We start from the raw sequence: 21,509 nt of genomic DNA on the forward strand, positions 1-21,509 counted from the left end.
CAGCTGCCAAGCACACGTGTGACACAAAAGGACACGTGGTCGCTCCATGGGGAAAATGGGCACGTTCCAACCTGAAGAGTGAGGTGGAGTGTGTGTATGATGACCTACAACCTCCATCACACACAAACAGAACGTAGAAAATATCTCAAAGAACAATCGTAGAACAAAGTAAGACGGGCACAAAAATTACTTTTGACCAATCAGATGGACAAAAAAATCAGAAAAGTAAAAAAAAAAAAAATACTTGAACATTTATAATTTCTTATTCATTTACTTTATATTGTGCAGCTCTGAAACCAGCACCGATCATCAATAATGAGAATATGGATCAGTGGTAGAGTGGGTTGTCCAATAAACGAAGAGTTGGGGGTTGGAATCCCACTCTAGCCAAGTCTTTGTTCTTGTGTCCTTGGCCTTCACCCACATTGCCTCGTATGAATGTAGTTTGTGAGTGTTGGTGGTGGTCGGAGGGACCGATGGTGCACTATGGCAGCCTCGCTTCTGTTATTCTGCCGTTAAAGCACCAATGAGTGTCAATAAAAAAGTGTTATATAAAATCCAATGCATGATGATGACGACGACGACGACTAATAATAATTTAATTCCTCTCTATTAATCTCAAGATTTACTGGTCGGTAATTTCACTTTAAGGCTCATTTAAGGGAGAGCTGTTGGATTGGATCACATCAGAAAACACTCATAATGTATATATGACTTCATTTTAAAATGTACAATAATTGTTTATTACAAATGTTTATAATATGAACTAATCATTTTATACTTTTATTCTTTTTTTTCTTTACTTAAATCTGGTGCTGTTACTGGAATCTGTATGATTTTTTTTACAATAAAACATATTTTCCCTTTAACTAATTGCAAAGGCAGTAATGCTTCTTCTTTTTAGAGATTTATCATTGTTAAATACGATATATAATGTTTGCTTTAGACTTTCTACTGCTTCACAGGCAGAGACTTCTGTATTTCCCCAAACTTTGAAAAATGTGAAGAGTGAAGGTCATTTAAAATCTGACACATGCACTGTTAGTGGTAACTGAATGGATCCATGGTTAAAATCCTCTCAGAACCATATGGGGTGGGTGAAAGAGCGCACATGTCACACTCTGAAATAAGGCCAATAACTTCCAAATATTCCCAGCTGCTTTATAGAAGCTGCCCAGGAATAGCACCCCAAGAATGGATGACAAATTCAAATGTAAAAATAACACAATATTATGAATACTGTTAATTTATCAAAGGAAACTCACAGTTCTCATCTGTGATGGAGCCTGGTGTAAACAAATGTTTATTCATGCAGAATGCTCCTAACTAAGGCCTAGATTTTGAACAAATCATTTTTCAAGGTCTCTTTGTGTGGGTTGTTATTCATTCCCTTTCCTTACTTTAGGAAAATGAGCAGCGACAGGAAAAGGTCGCACAAAGTCCTTTGCAAACACATTTGTATTGAGCAGCCAGTGGTTTAACGACTGCGGAAACGTGGCTATATGGCTTTGTTTTTGCATGAGTCAGTCTAGACAAATGTAAAAAAAAAAAAAAACAGATAATGCAGAGAAAGTGCTTACTGCAAAAAAAAAAAAAAAAAACTCTAATCACTTCTTACCATTTTATTGGCTTCTTCACAGGAGAACTGATTACATGACTTGCATCCATTAAATTAGTAAGCACGTAAGACAACAGCATCTTTGCGATGCCATCCAGTTTGTAAAAAGTTGCAAAAGCAGCACTTCTCCTTAAGTGCTCCTCATCTAATCAAACACAAGCTCCTCTGGGGCTGTGAGAGAACTGCAGACAGTGAACATGTACGGACTGGAAACAGTGAAAAGAGAGGGCAGCATGTGAGAAAATGAGAAAACAAAGCTCATGAGCACCTAATGAAAAATTAGCTGAACAAAAAGGGTCTGATGTGGTTTGAATGAATTCCTAAACCTAATTCCACCCAGTTACCCCCCCCCACACACACACACACACACACATGTGAACACACGTACGTGACTAATACACCATTACTTGTGAGGGCTGATGTTCTAAATGAGCAATGGTATTGATCTGTTTGTTGCTCAGTATGGAAATGCCTTTTTCTCTTCCTGCTGTGTTTGCACTCTTTTCTTTTTCTGTTGAGGTACCCCAACCCACCCCTTCACCCCCACCCCTTGTCTTAAATGAAATTAAATAAACAGTTGCATGTCAAAGATAGGTTGTGTAAAGTATATATGTCAGCTAAACACAGCATGCACTAAATACAAAGGTAATATTTAATTTGTAAGTGTCAAAAATGACAAATAAATAATAGATATTTGTTCCTTTTCATCATTAAAGTCATTCTTTTCATCCTTTGTCGCCCTTGATACTTAATATTTCATACAGCATCTACATTTATAAAGATGAATCTATTTGATATTTCAATGCAAAGACTTAATTATGTGAAGTTGTTCAGTGGCACATCAGGCTTTACAAACTGCTAGAGTCAGTTAAAAGACATTTGCCTTCTATTCAAATGATGCTAATGGAGAATAAAAGAGGGCAGAGCAGAGTTTGCATTGTGCCATTTCTGCTGGGCGTATAAAGCATGACCTCAGATTATTTGTACACCACCTGTGTGTGTGTTTGTGTGAAAAGTGTTGTACGTGACGGGTCAGTATTGTTATGCACGACTCACTCTGTTTGTTGTGTGCATGCTTGTTAGTGTGTGTGTGCGTGTGTGTGTGTGCACAAGCGCGTGTGCAGGTGTCATTACCCTGGTCTGCATTTTTCTTTCCACTCACCTCGGTATCACCATGACAACCTCCTGACTCCAGCTCAGTGGCGCACAGCAAGTATTTCCCTCCCCTCCCCCCCTCGCACTCGCTCACCCTTCTCTCTGCATCCCCCATCCCTCGCTCTCTGTCATGGAGCTGCACTTTATACTGACTGCCTTCATCTCATGTCTCCCCTGTCTCCATCTCTTCCTCTGTCTCCTGTTCCCCCCGTTATGTCTACACGCTAGCCTTAGTTGAAAGTGTTCTTCCTTCCTGGCTGTCGTCTTTGCTGAGAGTTGAGTTTTTGTGTGCACTCCTGTCTCAGTTTCACTTCTTTTCTCTATTTTTGGTCCCTGTTGATTGCCTCTCACTCCTTATATTACCTCTATTTCTTCTTTTTAAACTTGTCGCTCCACTTCTCCATTGAACCCAAGGTTTGTGCTTCATCTTCATCTGTGCTGCAACACATCAGAATCAGAGAGCCAAGATTGTACGCAATGCAGTTACAGGTGCAGCCTGTTGTTACTACTCTCCACCATCAACTTCTATTAAGAGCAACAGGCCCAATAAAAGGAAGACATGAACATTGCAAAGCAACAACTCTGTCCCTCGGCCTTTAAGTGGATGAACGGCTAACTCCCAATGCATCACTTATCATTATCATCAGCACAGCCTTTCTGTTCTGTAACTAAATCCAATCATTACCAATGGAGCCTGCAGTGGAGATGCATATGAGGCGGAGCAGCTTATGCTCTCCAAAGGAGGATGCCAAGCTAAAATCAAAGGCTGTGGTGTTATCTGAGGAGCACAGCCCTGTTTCTGCTGCAGAACCCCCCCACCACCACCACCACCACCACCACCACACCCCTTACCACGTACCAGTGTGCGTGGAGATCAAAGACGTGACATTTTCCAGAGCGCACATATAAATATAAGACAAAGTTAGCAAACAAACTGTTTGTGCTCTTCACTCAGTCTTTGGCTTACATTTTCTGTCACAAGCAGAAGCCACAGTAAATAAGCAAAAACCCAAATGATGCAGCTTTTCCTTCCTTTCTTTTTAAATGGCTCTGCAGAGCCTCATTTCCAATCTCTGATGGGTTTTCATAATTTTCTCGGTTGTCCTCAGAATCCTCCTGGGTCATTTGTGCATACACTGAAGCCCCAGCTGTGGTCACATTACCACTATAATCCCTCATCTCCTATTCTCTCTCTTGGCTTTAATTATGAAAGATGACAGAAAGAGTTCCTCCTCAATTCCACAGAGAGGTTAAACCGATACTGAGAGACAGAGGCCACCTGGAAGCAGCGGAAATGGAGAAGACCTCGGCCGGTAGCTAAATGAGATTCTCATATAGGGTTAAGACAATAAGGTCTGACAGTCAGCATGTATACCCGTACACACAGAGACTGAACAGATGTTGGCTACCAACTGTTGAAGCTCTACGTCTCCTTCCACAGTCAGCTGCAAATGCACAGAGAAAATAGACCTGACTGAATCACTAGCTGATATCTAAATCATCACAGCTTAGAACTCACAGAGGATGCATGGTTCCACACAACAGATGAGCACGTTCTGTCAGCCAGCCACACCAGCCCAGGCCAAGCAAACGCAGCGTCATGTGTCTGTTTTACTTTTATCTGAGTTGAAAGGAGAAATTGGCTCATTTGACTGTTGTGAAGCCTTAAGGATGGCTGAAGGACTGAATGGACGAGAGCAGCTTCTGACAAGCCTGTCAGACTTTTACTGTTAATCTGTTCCTTTCTGAACCACAGGCCAAACCAACAGCCGTATACTGTCAGTATGACTAGCATAAAAACTGTCAGAGTTTCTGTTAGAGCAGTGGTTCCCAAACAGGGGTAAAGGAGCACATTGCAGGGGGTACTCGGAAAGATTAAACAATTAATTCAAAAATAATCTGGAAATATTCCTAGTTCCTTCCAATTTTTAGTCAAATTCACTACAAATTAAAAGTACTGGCTCAATACAATACTACATTGTAATTTATTGAAACAGGATTATTTTATGCTGTAGAGGCCATTTTATCACACTTATGACAATAGGACGCAATGATTAGCCACATTTTAGGAGTCATATTTTCTTACTACTGAAGTAATCACATAAAAGGTGTAGTTTAACTAAAATCCACTTTAAATTCCACTCATTGTTTTGAATTTGTTGCTTAAAGCTTAGGGAACCATTGTTTGAAACACATTTAAGCGAGCCAGCTGTTCCAGAAATGAAAAAGCATTTGAAATTCTTGAGAGGGTATTAATGATATGAAGAGGGGTTCCACATGGTCTGACAAGTGATTAGGAACCACTGTGATATAGTGACCCTACCATTGAACAACAGGCTGATTTTTCCTCAGTTCCTCCTGCAGGTGTTTATGTGAGTGTGTCTGACAGGTTAACCTATCTCTGCACACTCTGACATTTAAATCACTGTTTGTCCTTTACCTTACATCTATATAGTCAGCACCCCCACCCCTACTCTTGTATCTTCATTGACATTCCATCACCAAACATTAGCTTGTCTGATTCATCTGCCAGAGGTTGATCTTTTTTATTCACTCAATTACCATTACTGAAGCAGGAAATTTGGGTCCACAAACCTTTTGCTTGATCCTAAGCTTTTATAATGCAATGTATTTACGAGCGGAAGCACACTTCTAACAATGGGCAATGACTGATGAGGTTTTTTTCCAGTATTTACCTCCTGGTGAGCAAATCAAGTCTTTGTTGAATCTATTTCAAAATTTCACTGCTATTTAAGGCAGTGACTATTGTTAATGGTGGAAAGTAGGTTGGCTTAAATTCAGTGAGTGAATCCCCCGGGGAGGGTGTCCTCTGCCCTCTCCCCTCTGACTTTGATGCCCTACATACACCTATACTCATGAAGGATGGGTGGGTGTGGCTCCCAGCCAGTCAGGGAAGTGCTTCTCCATTGGAGAATAGTAGAGATGCATCTTTTGGTTTTTCGATATAAATGTAGCTCCTTGGGTATAAAAGAGAATGTTTCCCTCCCCTAGCGTCACCCCATATGTACTAATTTAAATTTTGTTGTTAAACTAATATTTCATATTTGCTGCACTGTGATGTTCAAGATCAAACAGCAGCAGTTTTGGGTCGACTTGTGTCCTGGCTTGTTATTAAAAGGCAATTGTGGCTCCAAAAACCAGCAAAATGCAAATAAATGCTTGTAATGAAAGAAAATAAGCATTTAGTCATTCTCACAAAATGCCCATGTCAGCTATAATATAATAAGGATCAGAACTCCTCTAATGTGTATGATCATTGGTTGATATCATTATTATATACTGGTTTTTCTATAATTCTCTGGTGTGTTCCATGTTGTTCATCTTCCCCTCCTCCTCCTCCCCCCTCGCTGTGATGTCTGCACTCTGGTTAAATCTTCTGTTCCTTCTTGTTACTCCTGCGTTTCCTCGTGGGGATCGACTCTTTTATCTCCTCCTCACATGAACAAGTAGCCCTGCCCTGCACGTTCTTATCGCACCCTGCTACATCAGAAAATCTCTGCCTCTGCGAAGATTTCAACAAACAATTTAGAGAAATTACTACAACGATTACACCCTTCGAGTTGTACCACAAATACAGCTCAATTAATCCTGCTATGCATCAGGTCATGGCAGCTGGTGGAAACAGTCTTTTTTTTTTTTTTTTTCAGCAAAAACGCTGAATCTGATTATTGCAGCTGGTGTGAGTTGCATCATGCCTAATTTCCCCTCATCAACTGAGAGGGCCAAGCTCAGATATGAGCCACATGTGGTCCTCAGTCTAATTTTGTGCAGCTCCCCAAAGCAAACCCCCCAAAATTGTAATTCAAGAAGTTGAAAGGAATGTGAAGACCACAATAATACAGAAAATAACTCCCCAAACACACAAATCGGCAGCAAAATGCTCAAAGTACCCACAAAAACTTTAAAAATACACAAAACGACTCATAAAACGTAAAATGACAACAAAGACAGACACAACAAGCACTTAAACAAATACAATTACTGCAAAAAAAAAAACACAAAACAACATGACATTACAGAATAGCTCTAAAGACACACAAACTGTTAAAAAAAATACTCAAAACGACAGGAAAATACAGAACAATACAGAGCGACACCAACAAAAACACACATAATGATTCCAAATACACACAAAATGGCTAAAAACTGACAAAATATAAAAAAACACAATGACAAAAAAAATATAAAACCCCTTTGTTCTTCCTGTGTTAATGCTGACGTGAATGTTGATCATGTGGCCCTCAGATCAGAAACAATCACAGTTTAGTGGCCCCCGCTGTGATAGAATTGCTCATCCCTGGCCACGCTCATTGAAAACTACAGTTATTGCAAATATAAAAGAAAACCAGCCATGAATATACCACACAGTCTTCACTTTCGAGAGATTAACTTCAAACTCACAAAATAAATTCTAACAAAACTTGCACATTCCTTTTGAACATGTTAGTTTATAAATCATCATTTAGGCTTCGTATCACTAAAAAGTGAATTTATATTTATATTTAAAGAGTGTAGTAACATGATATTTAGTAGGAGCTGCACATGTGATTCTTTACATCTTTACACTACACAAAGGACTAATGAATCACATCGGAATACAGAGTTTGGGATATTGGTCTTTAATATTAATGTGAAAATATTAATGATACACTATTGAAAAATATGGTCCGCCAACATCTTGCTCTTGGGCACTTGGAAGTCCTCGGACGCCCGCTTGGGAAACACTAACTTTGGTGTTCACAGGAGGTGTGGGGAAGTCAGGGACAGCCTCATTATCAGATGGAGATGGATAAAGAAGGAAATATGGGTCGTAAAGTTTAAAGTAAACAACAGAAGTTAGGTTACATAAACTCTTGTTTTTCTGTGACTCGGCCAAATATAATGAGGCAGTGAGATGCAGTGGGCAGAAGGCTCTCAGGAAAAGCTGCCAAAATTAACTATTTTTTCAGTCAGTCTTTGAGCACCACTATTTGGCATTTCTGGGCAGTGCATTAACATTTAATGAACAGTGTATACCACACTCTGATGTATTATGTAGATATAAGGATATTTTGGGCAATTATTTATTTACAACTCTTATCAACAAAAACGTCTCACACACGTACGCACACACACATAGAAAACACAGACACATGCAAATGTACAGAGACATAGACACATATGTGTATTCTATCCGAATATAACAAACTGAACAACCACAAAAAATATGTATGTTGGGAACACTTTACAATAAGGGTTCCTTAATTGATGTTGGTTAATGCATTATTAAAGGTGCAGTCTGCAACTCTTATAAAAGTGACTTTTTGTCATATTTGCTAAAGCTGTCAGTATTTAAGGTCAGCTTTACATGAAACTAGTAGTTTCTGTGATAAAAACAGGCTCATTGAGTCCCCCCTGCTGCTCCTGCTGCCTTTGGCAGATTTCCAGAATGCACCGCGACAGAGCAAAAAGAACCAATCAGAGCCAGAATTGTGTTTGATGGGCTGTCTGACAGCTGTTGCTCACAGGCCCCGCCCCTTCCAACTCTGTGGTGCATGTGTTGTTCATGTGTGTGCAGCAGCCTCCGTGTGGGCTGCTGTAACTGACACTGAGTTGTTGCTGCTGCTGAGATTTGTGCACATAGAGAGAGAGAAGCGCTGCAGTAATATGCTTTTAGCAGTGCATGTTATATTACTGTGATGTTCCTGTCGGATTAACGTTAGCTTGTTAGCTCCTCTGAGGGAGGGACTTAGGAAAGTTTGGAGGCAGGGCAAAAGAGCAGTGGGGATGGAGTGTGAGAGAGGCATCTGAGAGTCACGGACTGCACCTTTAAGCATTAATTAACAGTTTACTACCATAATACTAATATGATATTAATCATTAAAATGTTAGGTGACAGTCGACTTGAAGTTTTATATATATGGCTGACATTACACTTATATGTCATTAGCATGAATAATGTGTCATGAAGGCTGTGTCGTTCATTACCGTAACCCCACTAAATCCCTCCATCTAACCCAAAAAATGCCAACATAGCTCCAAAGGTGTCATAATTTAGCGAATGACACTTAATGACATCCTTCATGACACCTTATACATGCTAATGACATATAATGACAGTTTAATGTCAGCCTAATGTGTAAAACTTCAAGTAAAATTTTACCAAATATGTTATAGCCTGGAAATAGAAAGAAGATGTAAATGATTTCCATGCATTTCTACATAAAGCAAAATTTGGCAAAGCCTGGTAACGTCTCAAAATGAACCTATAGTGACTGAGTGCATCTGTGGTTATTGTGTGTGAATATGTCTGGGATTAATCTACCCATTAAAGTGACTTAGGATACTGAAATAAAACTATTTAGAAAATTAAATTAATGCATTTAAAAAAAAAAGCTTTTTTTCTTTAATTTAGTTGGCAAATAATTTTTGAGATTACATTTTTTTAAATTAGAAGCTTAGTAATATTATAACATTAAACAGCGGTTGAAGTGTATACTCGAGGGACGCGCAACTCAAGTGCATTATAGCTGATATCCCGCACGATTTATCTGCCTCCATGCTACAACACACTGAAGTATAAAATGAAGCTTGTGCAGCTGCATGATGAATCATTCATTAGATTCAGGTGTGTCGGAGCAGAGAAGCATCACAAGCATTATGATAGGAGACTTTCACATCTGGAGGAAGAAACCTCTGGAGTGGCCTTTACAGAGGGCTCTTACTGTGAAAGGGTAGAGGTGGATGTTGGATTTCAGTGTGTGTGTATGCAGTGTCACACTGTGTGTATAACAATAGGAGTTTAAAGCCATTTGTTCATCCTAATGAAGCCAGAATATAGTTTTATTTTGGTTATTCATCCTGCAGGAAGTTGCTCCCATATGCAGGAAGTAGCTGCCTGGGCAAATGGGTTTTGCACAGTGGGAACTAAAAGATAAGTTTGATATCTTTATGAGGGAATAGGAGAGTAAATATTGTTGTGTTAAAAATTGAAATAAGCACCTTTCATGGAATCCCATCCATCTTAAATTTACTTTCCTCTTTGGCATTTTCTGCTTTCTTCTGACCTTTCATTTCAATCAATTTTCATAATCAATCCTGTCTTTTTGTCTTCAGGCCTCCAGTCAATCATTACCATGCATTAACCCTTTGTGCCCTTCAATCCTGCTCCCCTCCAGCCAAAGCTTGCATGTATACGTGGTGGGTGTAGTGTGTAATAGGATGGCACAGTAGGTGAGATTAAATTAAGGCCAGTGTATGGGGATTACAACCCACTCAAAACCTGATCCCCTCCCACTCCCTGTAATCCAACCCTAATGAATATATCATGGCTGACACAGCAGATAAAACCACCCCACCATAAAATAGGGTCACAAATCCACCAACACATGCGGAGAAGACAAACTCAGGCGTCTGTTTACTCAGATGAAGAGCATGTGCACGCTGGAGTTTCGTGCCTCATTAATTTCTCTTACGTTTGATTCAAATTAAGTGAGCCAGGTGAATCCAAATCGATACACTTAGATGTAAATATTCTAAATAAATAGGCAGTTAGAGGCATTCAGGAGTCAAAGCACGCCATGTTTTATGGCTGGGAAAATTGTGTCACGAAGTCGATATAACCCCATCACAATCACCTCAATACAATTACCCCGCAACACGCTCTGAACAGAGTGTTGGCAGTGACAAACTGCGCCTCTCATCTTTCAAGAGCAACTCAACTAAAGGCATCTTCATCTTTGTGTTAAAGTTGGCACCTTTAACATTCCTGGGAAAGTCAAACTCTGCAGTAAAAATCCTGAAAGTGGATCAGTGTGCCGGGAATAAACCCGAAGAGGGAAAATACTGAACGATTGCGGAGCTGAGGAATAAGCTTGATCTTTTCCAAATCCTCTCAAGTCTTAGAAGGTAAAATGAAACATGTCAGCTACATGATAGTGCGAGGGAGTCAGTGCTAAGATGTAAATGACTTTCTGCCAAACTTCCACGGCTTCATTCAGGCATGTGTAACAGACCGTGCTGATAGTTCACACCCTGTGTTGTCTTTGTTGTTCCGTTGTAGATTCTGTGCTTTCATTCTATTTCGAGACCTAAAGAAAATGTTGATGGGAAAAGAAGGAGGAAACTACACACAGGGAACAAGTTCTAAGGTTTGCATAAACTTAAAGCCAAACACCAACAGCCTGCAGAGCTGAAATGTATCATACCCCCAAGTTTCATTAAAAATGCACTCAGCCTTTCAGCAAAAAAAAATCTATAAATTAGTAAACCAATGCAACGGTGTACACTCAATAAACAGCCTGCCATGACGGCCAGAATTGAACGACTCGTGAATTCCCCAAAGGATCCCCGTCGGGTCAGTGCGGTCAGGGATGATGTCAATACCGCCTAGAATACTCATTACTTTGGATCTCATTGAGCTACATTTTTGATTAAATTATTACAAGGAAGAAAAATAAATCTGCAAACAAGTGGCTTCATCCAATCATTTTTTTAAGGTGTTGTTCCCTGATTCTGTAATTATTTATGCTGACGTGTCCTTAAGGAACTGTTCTCTATCAAAAGTAGCACCCAGTGGAGAATGGACACTTTGGTGGCAACACGTGCTACACCCTTTTAACATTTTATATTCATAACCACACCAACACTGGATATGAAGATGATCATTTTAACACTAATCTAAATCAATCCAAACTAATCCACACAAAATGCACTAAATTTTCTTTTAATTCATGAGAGATTTATGAGATTTAGAAATAAACTCTATACGTCAACCAACTAAACACAAATCACCAGCTGTGTGAGTGTAGGACAGGGGTCTTAAACTCATTTCAGTTCAGGGGCCAAATACAAAGCAGTTTGATCTCAAGGGGGCCACAGATTTTCTGAGGAAAAATTGGTAATTTCAACATTATTGTGCCCTAGTTTACACTTGTACGTATACATAAAATACAAAATACGTAAGAAACCTACAATAACCAAGCAATAAGTGACAGACAGACAGTCTTCACTTCAAATTTCCTAGATTTGTGACAAATTTCTATCAAAGCGCCCAGTAATTTTTTTGAAAATAAAGTTTTTATCTGGTTCACTGACCCTGAACAACTGGGAGTTTACGTGTTATGCCTCTTTGCGCAATTTTGAAATTTTTTGGATCAATGCAATAATCGCACGGTGAAATATCGCGATACATCGGCAAATAAAATTTTATATACATTATATGAATTTTTTTGTTTATACTGGACGTATTGATGTTTTTTTCAGCATCTTCTAATTGATTTCTATTTATTTTATTGCAGCATATTCTTATGTTTAAGATTGAAATGTCTGTAACGTATTATTTTTTCCTTTTTTTTTTTTTTTTGGACAAAAACAAAGTGAAAATTTAATGACAAAAAAAATTTTGTACATTGCATGAGCTAATATCGCTCTACTTGGAGCGTAAAAGACAATCTCTCAGTTTTGTGAAGTGTTGATCTGCAGATGATTAATAATTAGTTAAACCCATTAGCTAATAATAAATGACTACTATTCTCTGTTTGAGAAATATCACTGGATCAATTCTTTTCAAACATTCGTCATGACAGAATAAGATAAGAACATTAAAAGTGTGTGTGTGGTGGGGGGGTGGGGGGTCCTCTGGGACAGTGTGGACTCACCTGTCAATCAAACACGAACACAAAGATAATTAGATGCCCTCAAATACACAGCGACAATTAGTTTAGTCATCATTGATGATGACTGATTGATTGATTTCAACTGAGACCGCTCTAGATAAGACTGGGCTTTGATTCTGTTGCTTCTTGAGCATTCATAGATTTTATTCAGGTATTCTGTTGCTCACAAACGTGTGGTTTGTGAGTCTGTGTGCGTGCATCGATATGTCTTATTCCTGTACATTGGTTTTATTCCAGGAAAACGTTGGATAAGCTCCATCATCATGCAAACTTGATCATGAAATAAAGTGTATCACTCATTATGAATGCTTTAATTGTATTATGTTTCATAAGAGTTAATATTCTGTTTGTTCCGTTTATTATAATTAGCTTTTATAAACAAAGTAGCTTTCGCAATTTTCTCCTTGAATGGTGATAAATGATGATAAAGATGATAAATTCCCTGGCTGGATGCAAATGAGTTCAATGATTTGATGCCAAATCATTTTCTGTCCAATGTAGTTTGGATGTCTACAGTGTGTATTCTGACTATTTTTGTTGCTGGCAAATTACACAAAATGAAGGTTTTTGTCCATTAGAGACATCACATTTGAAGCCTCTTGAAGTGTTGCAACAACGGCGGCAACAGATACTTAACATTACCTTCCACAAATGACAGGCAATCACCAAACAGAGCCATTTGATGCACAATTACACTAATTCATCCATCTCCTGCTGGTCAGGGTTAAAGGTCTCTCTCTTCATCTCACACACACACACACACACACACACACACTGAGACTTGACAGAGGATTCTCCACAGACACATTCGTGCTGTTGGGGACAGAGGGCTAATTTAGAGTATTTTTGGTCACTCGTGCGGACTAAAAAGCTTCTTTGACAGAGATGAGCGTCATCCGGAAGACGTGACACTAAAGGGGAATTCTCAAGTCCGTTGAGACAAAGAAATGTGTTTGTCGCAGACAAAGAGAAAACATTAGGACAGCATCTGCAAAGGGAGGGAGGAAGGGTTCTGCGGACAGTTTAATATCTCCCGTAATTCATATTCGATGTGGAGTTTTATTGCTTTGCTGAGTCCAGTGCAATTCTTTATTTTAAACAATGTTCACCAAAGAAATTGGATTCAGAAAACATTAAACACGGCTCCACCGTAATAAAATAAAATGATAAAAGGCGAGAGAGTGTTTTCAAATGCACTCATTTACCAATTTTCCATCTGCAATATCTAAACGGAGCCTCCAGTCTTCTCCTTATTGGTTTGGTGGTAATTAATTTCTCTCAATATCCACCGTCATAAGACTCCAGTTTGCAAATATTAACGGCCAATATCATATGTGTTTACCCAAGGGAATTCAACAATTGCCCCTCCCTCCTGTCATCTCGTGTGAGAGCTTTAATGGGATAATTCACTCCACCAAATTAAATTCGTCTCCATACATGACGTCTCTATTTGTGCCTCAATCTTCTTCTCAGGTTCGGTTGTATACATAACAGGATTGGATTTATGAGTCTTTGTCTGAGAGCTTCTTTCCGGGTGCGTCAGTCATTATTTTGATTAAGACCCTGATGTGTTTCTCCCAGTCCGCAGTGTGAATACCGAAATGAGAGAAACCAGCGAGAGAAAGGCTGTGAAAGCTAATCCATTAGGTTTTGATAGGATGACTGTGTAATAACCCTGGAACTAAACACGTGACAACCCTGGAACAAACTGTCACTTGAATGTTCATGTACATAAACGTATACTATTTATATGAAATGTTCACCTGCACGACTCATCACTGCACTACTGCACTATTATTATTATTATTATTTTTATTATTGTTATTGTTCCATCCATCCATCCATCTTCAAACCCGCTAATTCCCATTTTATCAGGGTCGCGGGGGTCTGCCGGTGCCAATTTCCGGCTCTCATTGGGCCCTGGGCGGGGGTACACCCTGGACAGGGCGCCAGTCCATCGCAGGGCTATTGTTATTGTTATTATTAGTAATATCTTGTTATATTACTTTATTTAGTTTTGCACATATTAGTCTTTAACTACTGTTTATATTTATGTTTATATTTTTTTTAGTTGATTGTTATTATTTAATGTTTACATTGTTAGAGAGAGCACAGTTCATCAAGTCAAATTCCTCGTGTGTATAAAATACATTACGTGACCATTAAAGTTGATTCTGATTCTGATTCTGATTTGTTCCAGTCATCGGATCATGATGCTTTCTTTCTATTTGGTTTTGCCTTTCCTAACAGCCTCCAAAGGCCATCTTTACAACACCCTGGTGTTTCTAATCAATGGTTTCTATCTTTAGGTTCTTCATCGCTACAAATTTCAATCTCCTCCTTCAGCCGGCTTTCCTCCCTCAGCTCTTTATAATCATTTACCCCTGGCTGGGCTGTCAATCCTTCTGACCCTTAGCTTCCTAAACCAGCCCAACGTATTCCTCACCAAACCCTGACAGAGTGTCAACACCATCCCCTTGTTGACACCCCGTGGGTTGACTCCCATATGCAGGGTCTAAAAACCAAACAGTCTCAGAGCTGCAGCTGGGGGGGGGAAAAGGGTGTGGGCTGACTCGTCGTCTCTAACAGCATCCTGAAGGTGCACGAGATCCAGACGCTGAAGCGTGCACGCACTCAGCATTGGTAATGAATGCTGCAAGACAACTCCAGGGAGCTCACTAGCAAGCCTTTGAAATTGTGCTTGAGTTTGTAACTTTAAATATGACTCTCAGAGGAGGATACAAATAAAATCAGACATGACTGTGTTATTGTTGACACTTGTTGTTAAGGAAAATCCTGTTTTTTTCTTATCCTTTGTTTTTTTACGCTGCAGCTTTAATGGCTGAATCTTTGAAAGTGATGAGAGCCGTCTTTGATAAGAAGCAGAGCTTAAGTAGGCAGGCCAGGGAAACAACATGGGAAAATCCTCATTTGGTCCACTACAACAGGATCTCAGCAGTGTGGCTTTGCTGGCCTCTATAGATGTGTCTTATGCTTATGTGTTCACCTGAAGCTACAAGTGGCTGAGGAGCAAAAGGTCACCATTGCTCAGCTAAAACCGCTAGTTCTCACTTTAACATCACCAACAAAGACATTTGGAAAATGCATAGGCCAATCTCTGACTTTATCTTAAAAAGGAGCACTCAGAAAGCACAAACTTCCACCAAATATCCTCTATGCCATATATTCCAAGTTATCTGGATCAGTGATTCTGATCATTTTACCATGATCATTCACACTTTAAAGTCTTGTAAGAAATGTTTATCCCTATTATTTACGATACAGTGGGTACAAATGTATGGGCACCCAATTTTTTCCGAGCAACTGCGACAAAAATCACAATCCGGATCTGACCTGGATGAAACCAACCTGACATAACTGAGGCAAATTTCGACAATATCGATAAATTCCAAACCAAAATATGAATTTTTGACATTTTGCCAATAATGAGAGATAGATAAGGGATTTTCGACTGTTCAAACTGATCCGGAATCTGAGTATTTGATCTGGATGCCTCCCAAAATGTAATAACATAAGGTTTATCTTAGGTAAAAAATTTATAATTTTGATGTAATCTTGTGAACAGAGAAACAAATAAATAATAGTCAGTAAAAAATATTATCTCCTTAGCGAAATAAACTACAACAGCAACAAAACCCCAGAAAAGACACGTCAGCACACCCATAGCAGAGTCTATCAGTCATACTCATGTATTTAATCACTATTTTTGCAACAACAGAACTTCACTTTGAAATAAAGTCCTGTGAGACTCTCTTTGTCTCCCTTTTCTCTAGACTGTGACAGCAAATACATAAAAAAAGAAGGCTCGGCCAATAAAGGTCCATTCCCTTCTTCTTTTTTATGTTGCTTATACCCTTTCCTTTCATTTCTTCTTAAGGATCATCTCTTCTGTCCTCCTCCATCCATCCATCTCTTTGATGGAACAGCTCAATTAACCAGTCAGAGGGAAGATTACATTCTGCACCATACCGAGGTGAGCCTAATCCCTGCATGGCTACTCCAGCACTACAATGTGTAGAAGGAGCTCAGCCACTGGCATATAAACACCAGCAGCATTGACTATGATAATGTGACCAACAGTGTGTCTCCTGGGCATTGCTGCCACAGAGAGGATCACATGCACACATCCATGCAGTCCTCAGCAGCTGCTTTATCTTCATCTATTGTGTGGACGTGTGCACAGCAGCCTGTTTATGGATGTCGTACACATGGTAACAACAAGTCATTGACAGACTCCAAACCAGTCCCAGAACCAGATTCAATCCTGAACGCATTTTAGTTCAGAAGCATTTTAGTCTCATATTCATATTCATTCGCAGTTATTGATCATTTCATGAACTACGACTTGGGCAATCAGAACAGAATCAGGAAATATGTTTTTACATAATGACCAATCAATACAATTTTTCTCTATGGGACAAGTGGATCCTCTCATTAAAGGCGCAAAATGACTTCAGAAAACATACCAAATTACAGAAACAAAAACACACAAAATTACTAAACACAAGACAACAACAAAAATGCCCAAATGAAAGAGAAATACACAAAATGACACCAAAAACCAACAAGATTACAACAATAATACAACATAAAAATTGGCCAAAATGACAACAAAAAAACACGAACCCTATGTTCTTGCCTGTAATAATGCTCAGATTGGCATACATTTATTCTAAATTATGACATTAATGTTGGTAACATGACCCTCGGATCAGACAATCACATCTTTTTGGCCCTCGCTGTCATACCCAACCCTGCATGGGCTACAGGCTACAGGGGCAGGAAGGGAGGGAGGTGGGATCACGTTCAGCACCACTACACCCACTGGATGAAGTATTCTCCAGTTCAGAATGTCTTTCTCTGTGCCCAGATGCAGCTTTATGCAAATGTTACCAGAGCCTGAAACAAGCCCACGGCCTTTCTTCTAACATTAGTCTGACACTATTGGAGCACGGATGTTTTCTGTGGGTGGGGAAATGGAAATGTGTATTAAATAAGTGTGGGCGGGTGACAGGAGGCATCTGTATGGCTCACAGCCAGGTGAGAACCTCCTCTTCCTCTGGCACACCTCCACAGTATACTGCGTGTGGCTGCCCCACCCTTTTTTTTCCACCCCTCTTCCTCCCTAACCCCCCTCCCTTCTTCCTCACAGCAGGTCTCCTGTTGATATCTGTGCTTTATTCTTTCTCCTTTCACTGCCTCCAAAGTCACTCTCCTCTGCAGAACACGTTTTGTCAAATTAGAGCTTTTTTTTTTTTGTCCCTGACCTGGAAAAGAAAGACAGACTCACTACAGCTGCAGGACACAAGCCTGACAGACCAGAAAATTGTTCTAGTCTGCTCTGCTGTGTTGTGTTTGATTGCCACACAGCTGAGTTTTATCCAACACATGGATGGATGAAAACCACAGAAGAACGACATAATCACAGGCTTTTTTGAACAATAAGCCACTCGGCGTAATGTGGACAGGGAAGGTGTAGAGAGAGAAAACATCATGATGAAATCACAATTCAGTTTGAGTGAAGCATTAAATAGGAATTGGCTTGTGTGCTGTCTTATTTGCAGTGTATATGTGGTTCACTCATGTGAATGTCGCACAATGCAAAAAGCTTCAATGTTGGGCTTTCTCCACAAATGACAATATTAGGCAAATAATTTGACAGAACAAGTTCAAATCTGATGAAATCGTGACCAAAAACTATTTTTGAGGTGCTGCCATTTCAGGTGACATGCTGTAAACCCTGTTGAATGCATTGCATTTAAAGATGGAATCACGGAAACCATGAGTAGTGCTTTTAAAGAAAGTATCCTCCTCCTCCAACAGGTTGTCCATCACACGAGGCTCAGTCCTCAAAATGATTTGGAAAATGTATGAAAACATTAGTATTGAGTGTGAATGGCTTCCTAATGACAAAACTCAATATGATGAAAAATTTCACATCCACACCAACATTAAAATTCATTTAAACAGGCTGTAATTCTGCTGATGGTAAATCATGCAAAGGTGTGAACCCACGGTACCTCAGGCTAATTAATCATCACACCCGTTCTCCATCTTTTCCATAAAACACATGCAGATCCATCCTCTTACCACTTCACAGTGCTCCTTCTTTCCTCCAGCAGCTATTCTCGTCCTTTTCTTCTCTTCTGCTACTTGCGCCTTGTCTTCCTCTTCTTCTCTATAAAACTGATTGTGCACCTCTTCTCTGTACTGATGCTGCAGTGATAGAAAAACACACCCTCCTTTAGCTCCGCGCTCTCTCTCTGCCTCCCTGACTATTATTGGTTGCCTGTTAGAGGTGACATCACCCTCTTCCCTGCCTGCCTTCTTCCCTCCTTCCCTCCTCCTCCTCCTCTTCTGTGCCCTCCCTCTCATCCCTTCATCCTCTGTGGATTCGGACCATTCCTTTTTTTTTGTTTTTTCCGGCTTTGCTTTCCTTAACTCTGTGCACAGTCTGTTCTTTATGTTACACTCACGAAAGAGTGCAATACATAAGAATAATAAATGCTGCACATTTATATTCATATTCTTCCTGTGCACTCTCTCCTTCTGCAACATAAAACACAGAGTGTGGGTAAATCTATGTCCAGGGGAGAGAATGTGCCAGTTCTCTGCACGCTGCTTTGGATTTTAACTTTCATAATCTCTTTTAATTCAGTTCACTACAAAGACTTAGGAAAAAAGGCTTCAGTTCATTATAATATAATCACAGGCAGAACTAGAATGAGCGTTGCATAATGTCTGAGAATGAAAACGTGTGAGGAATCACTGTTGACTCTTCTTATCTGAGCTGAGACGTGCACTGATGTGCTGATTTCACTGTGTAATAGAAGGCTGTGTTAATCCCATAGGGCATCTGCTTGTGTTTGTTGTGACAATACACGGGATTAATGTCAATGGGCGACGATAATCCAGTTCCCATGTCAATTAGGAATATTTATTACAGCCTTTTAACAGTTACAACACAATTAAAAGGCTGTTATGTTAGGAATGACTCCCCTGCATTTCCACCAATACAATACAATGAAGGTTTTTTTCTGTATTTATTGGGTGTTTTCCATGTGTTTTATAAGCCTTTAAGGTCGTCCCCAAAATCGTCAGTTCAACTGTATTTTTGAGGTTTCAGATCCTGAGCAAGATTGTTTTGTTTTTAGCACATTTCAGGCCAAAACCCCTTTGGGAAACTGCTTTGAAGTATATAAATCAATATCACATACATTTTTAACATTTTCTTTCATGTAAACATCTTGTGTTTCAACATGCTCTCACTTTTCTAAACAATCAAAGATATTTTAAAGGCATGATCAAACAATAAAAATATCAACAAAAAAAAAAGTTCAAATAAGTCATGCAGCAGCATGCCCACTAAGGAAACCCCATTCCCACTGAGATGCCTCATTTCCCCTTTTGTGTTCCTACAACCCAAAGGTGCCAAATGTCCATCTGCTCTGAGAGGCTGAGAACGTGCCAGGCACATAAAGGCTGTGACCACAGCATAAACCCTGGACATCATGATTGATGATCACAGTGGGGTGAAACCCTTCTCTGTGATCTACATGAGGGGATTGAAAAATGACAAGAGCTGATGGTGGGACACCAGTACAGAACGGGAGCACCAGGGCTGGAGATATGAGACACTCAGGGCAGACATAGACATAGACGTAGACGTAGATAGTAAAACTAGCATCCACATCACTCATTCTTTAACGTTTCCTGAAGAGACCAGTAGTCCAAATGAAAAGTCTGAATATGAATCCAATGAACTGCATGTGTAACATAAACATGTTTTATCTAAGAGATCAAATATTTTGTAATATCATAGGCCGCTCAGATGAAGGATTTGGGTTAAATCCCAAAGAGTCGAAGTCTTTTTGTCGTCATCAGTTAAAAGATGTATTGATGCAATTAAAACAAACAACAACAAAAAACAGTTCAGTCAGGACCGCGTTAGTCAAAACAAATTATTTATTAACAAAAATAACGCATTGGATTTTATATAGTGCCTTGATGTGCATGCAATCTTATATTTGGCGGTATGGGTCTGTTCCGGGACCTCTTGCCGAATCCGCGTGCTTAAGTGGAAAGCCAGATGTCGGGAGAGCATTCCTCCCTGACCTTCCATGAGCCCAAGATAAAGGCTAAAGCAAGGAGAGCGGTCAGCAGAAACCCCCTGGAACAGATCAGAGCAGATGTTGATGACAACAAAATGACACCCAGTCAGTTGGATACATACTGACCTGGAGGAGTTGGGGTGGAGGTGGGTTGCGAGATGCTTGCTGAGGAGGTAAGACACATCCTGTATGCTTTGGCCAATAGGGAGCCAATCTGTGCTGTGGGTTGATTGAAGGTGTGGCTGGCTTGACGTTCGCGGCCTGCCTGAACTAACGCTGTGCTTCATTTTGGTATGTTGGATAAAAACTCAGTAAAATGAAAATAGTTTTTTACTGTTGTATACATAGATAGACCCCCTAGCCACAACACTAATTTTAGGTCACAGTATTTATGGAATATATAGAATTAGCACGTTCAGCCAGGGTTTTTCAGCCTTGGGGTCGTGACCCCATGTGGGGTCGCCTGGAATTACAATTTGGTCGCCTGAAATGTCTAGTAAATGATGATTTTTTTTTTTTCAGTTTATTTAGATTTTTTATTATTTATTTATTATACTCTACTACATACAATCTCAAACAAAAGTATTCAATACTTTCACTTTCTCAAATAGCAAATCTAGTTTATATAAAAACATATGAGCTGGTGCATCTTGTCCCTTTCTGCACTAAACGTGGCTGCCCAGTTTTTGATCATGTTTGTTATACTGTGTTACAAATACAAAGTCTCGACAAAAAATGTCACTGGGGTGGCCAGAAATTTGTGATATAAAAGGTTGGAAATCACTGCATTAAGTCTATTTTTATTGTGATGTCGTACTGGATGTTTTCCAAACATCAAACCTCATAATTTATTCATTTTTAGTTATGGAAAAAGTTCCATATTCATTTCAAACACATTGTCCCAAACAACAGCCCATAAAAAGCACA

The 21,509-nt window shown here is 39.6% G+C and overlaps 1 protein-coding gene across 4 annotated transcripts in view; it reads right to left on the reverse strand.

Moving 5' to 3' along the window:
• l1cama (L1 cell adhesion molecule, paralog a) overlaps positions 1–18,743 on the reverse strand; it is a 47,750-nt gene extending 29,007 nt beyond the window's left edge. For all 4 annotated transcript variants that reach the window (XM_028452008.1, XM_028452012.1, XM_028452009.1 and 1 more), the window contains exon 1: positions 18,562–18,743. The gene's annotated coding sequence lies outside the window, so the exon portion shown is untranslated. The remainder of the gene's footprint in view (positions 1–18,561) is intronic.
• Between the last annotated feature and the right edge of the window lie 2,766 nt (positions 18,744–21,509).

Source organism: Gouania willdenowi, chromosome 7, assembly GCF_900634775.1.
Source record: "Gouania willdenowi chromosome 7, fGouWil2.1, whole genome shotgun sequence".
NCBI lineage: Eukaryota > Metazoa > Chordata > Actinopteri > Blenniiformes > Gobiesocidae > Gouania > Gouania willdenowi.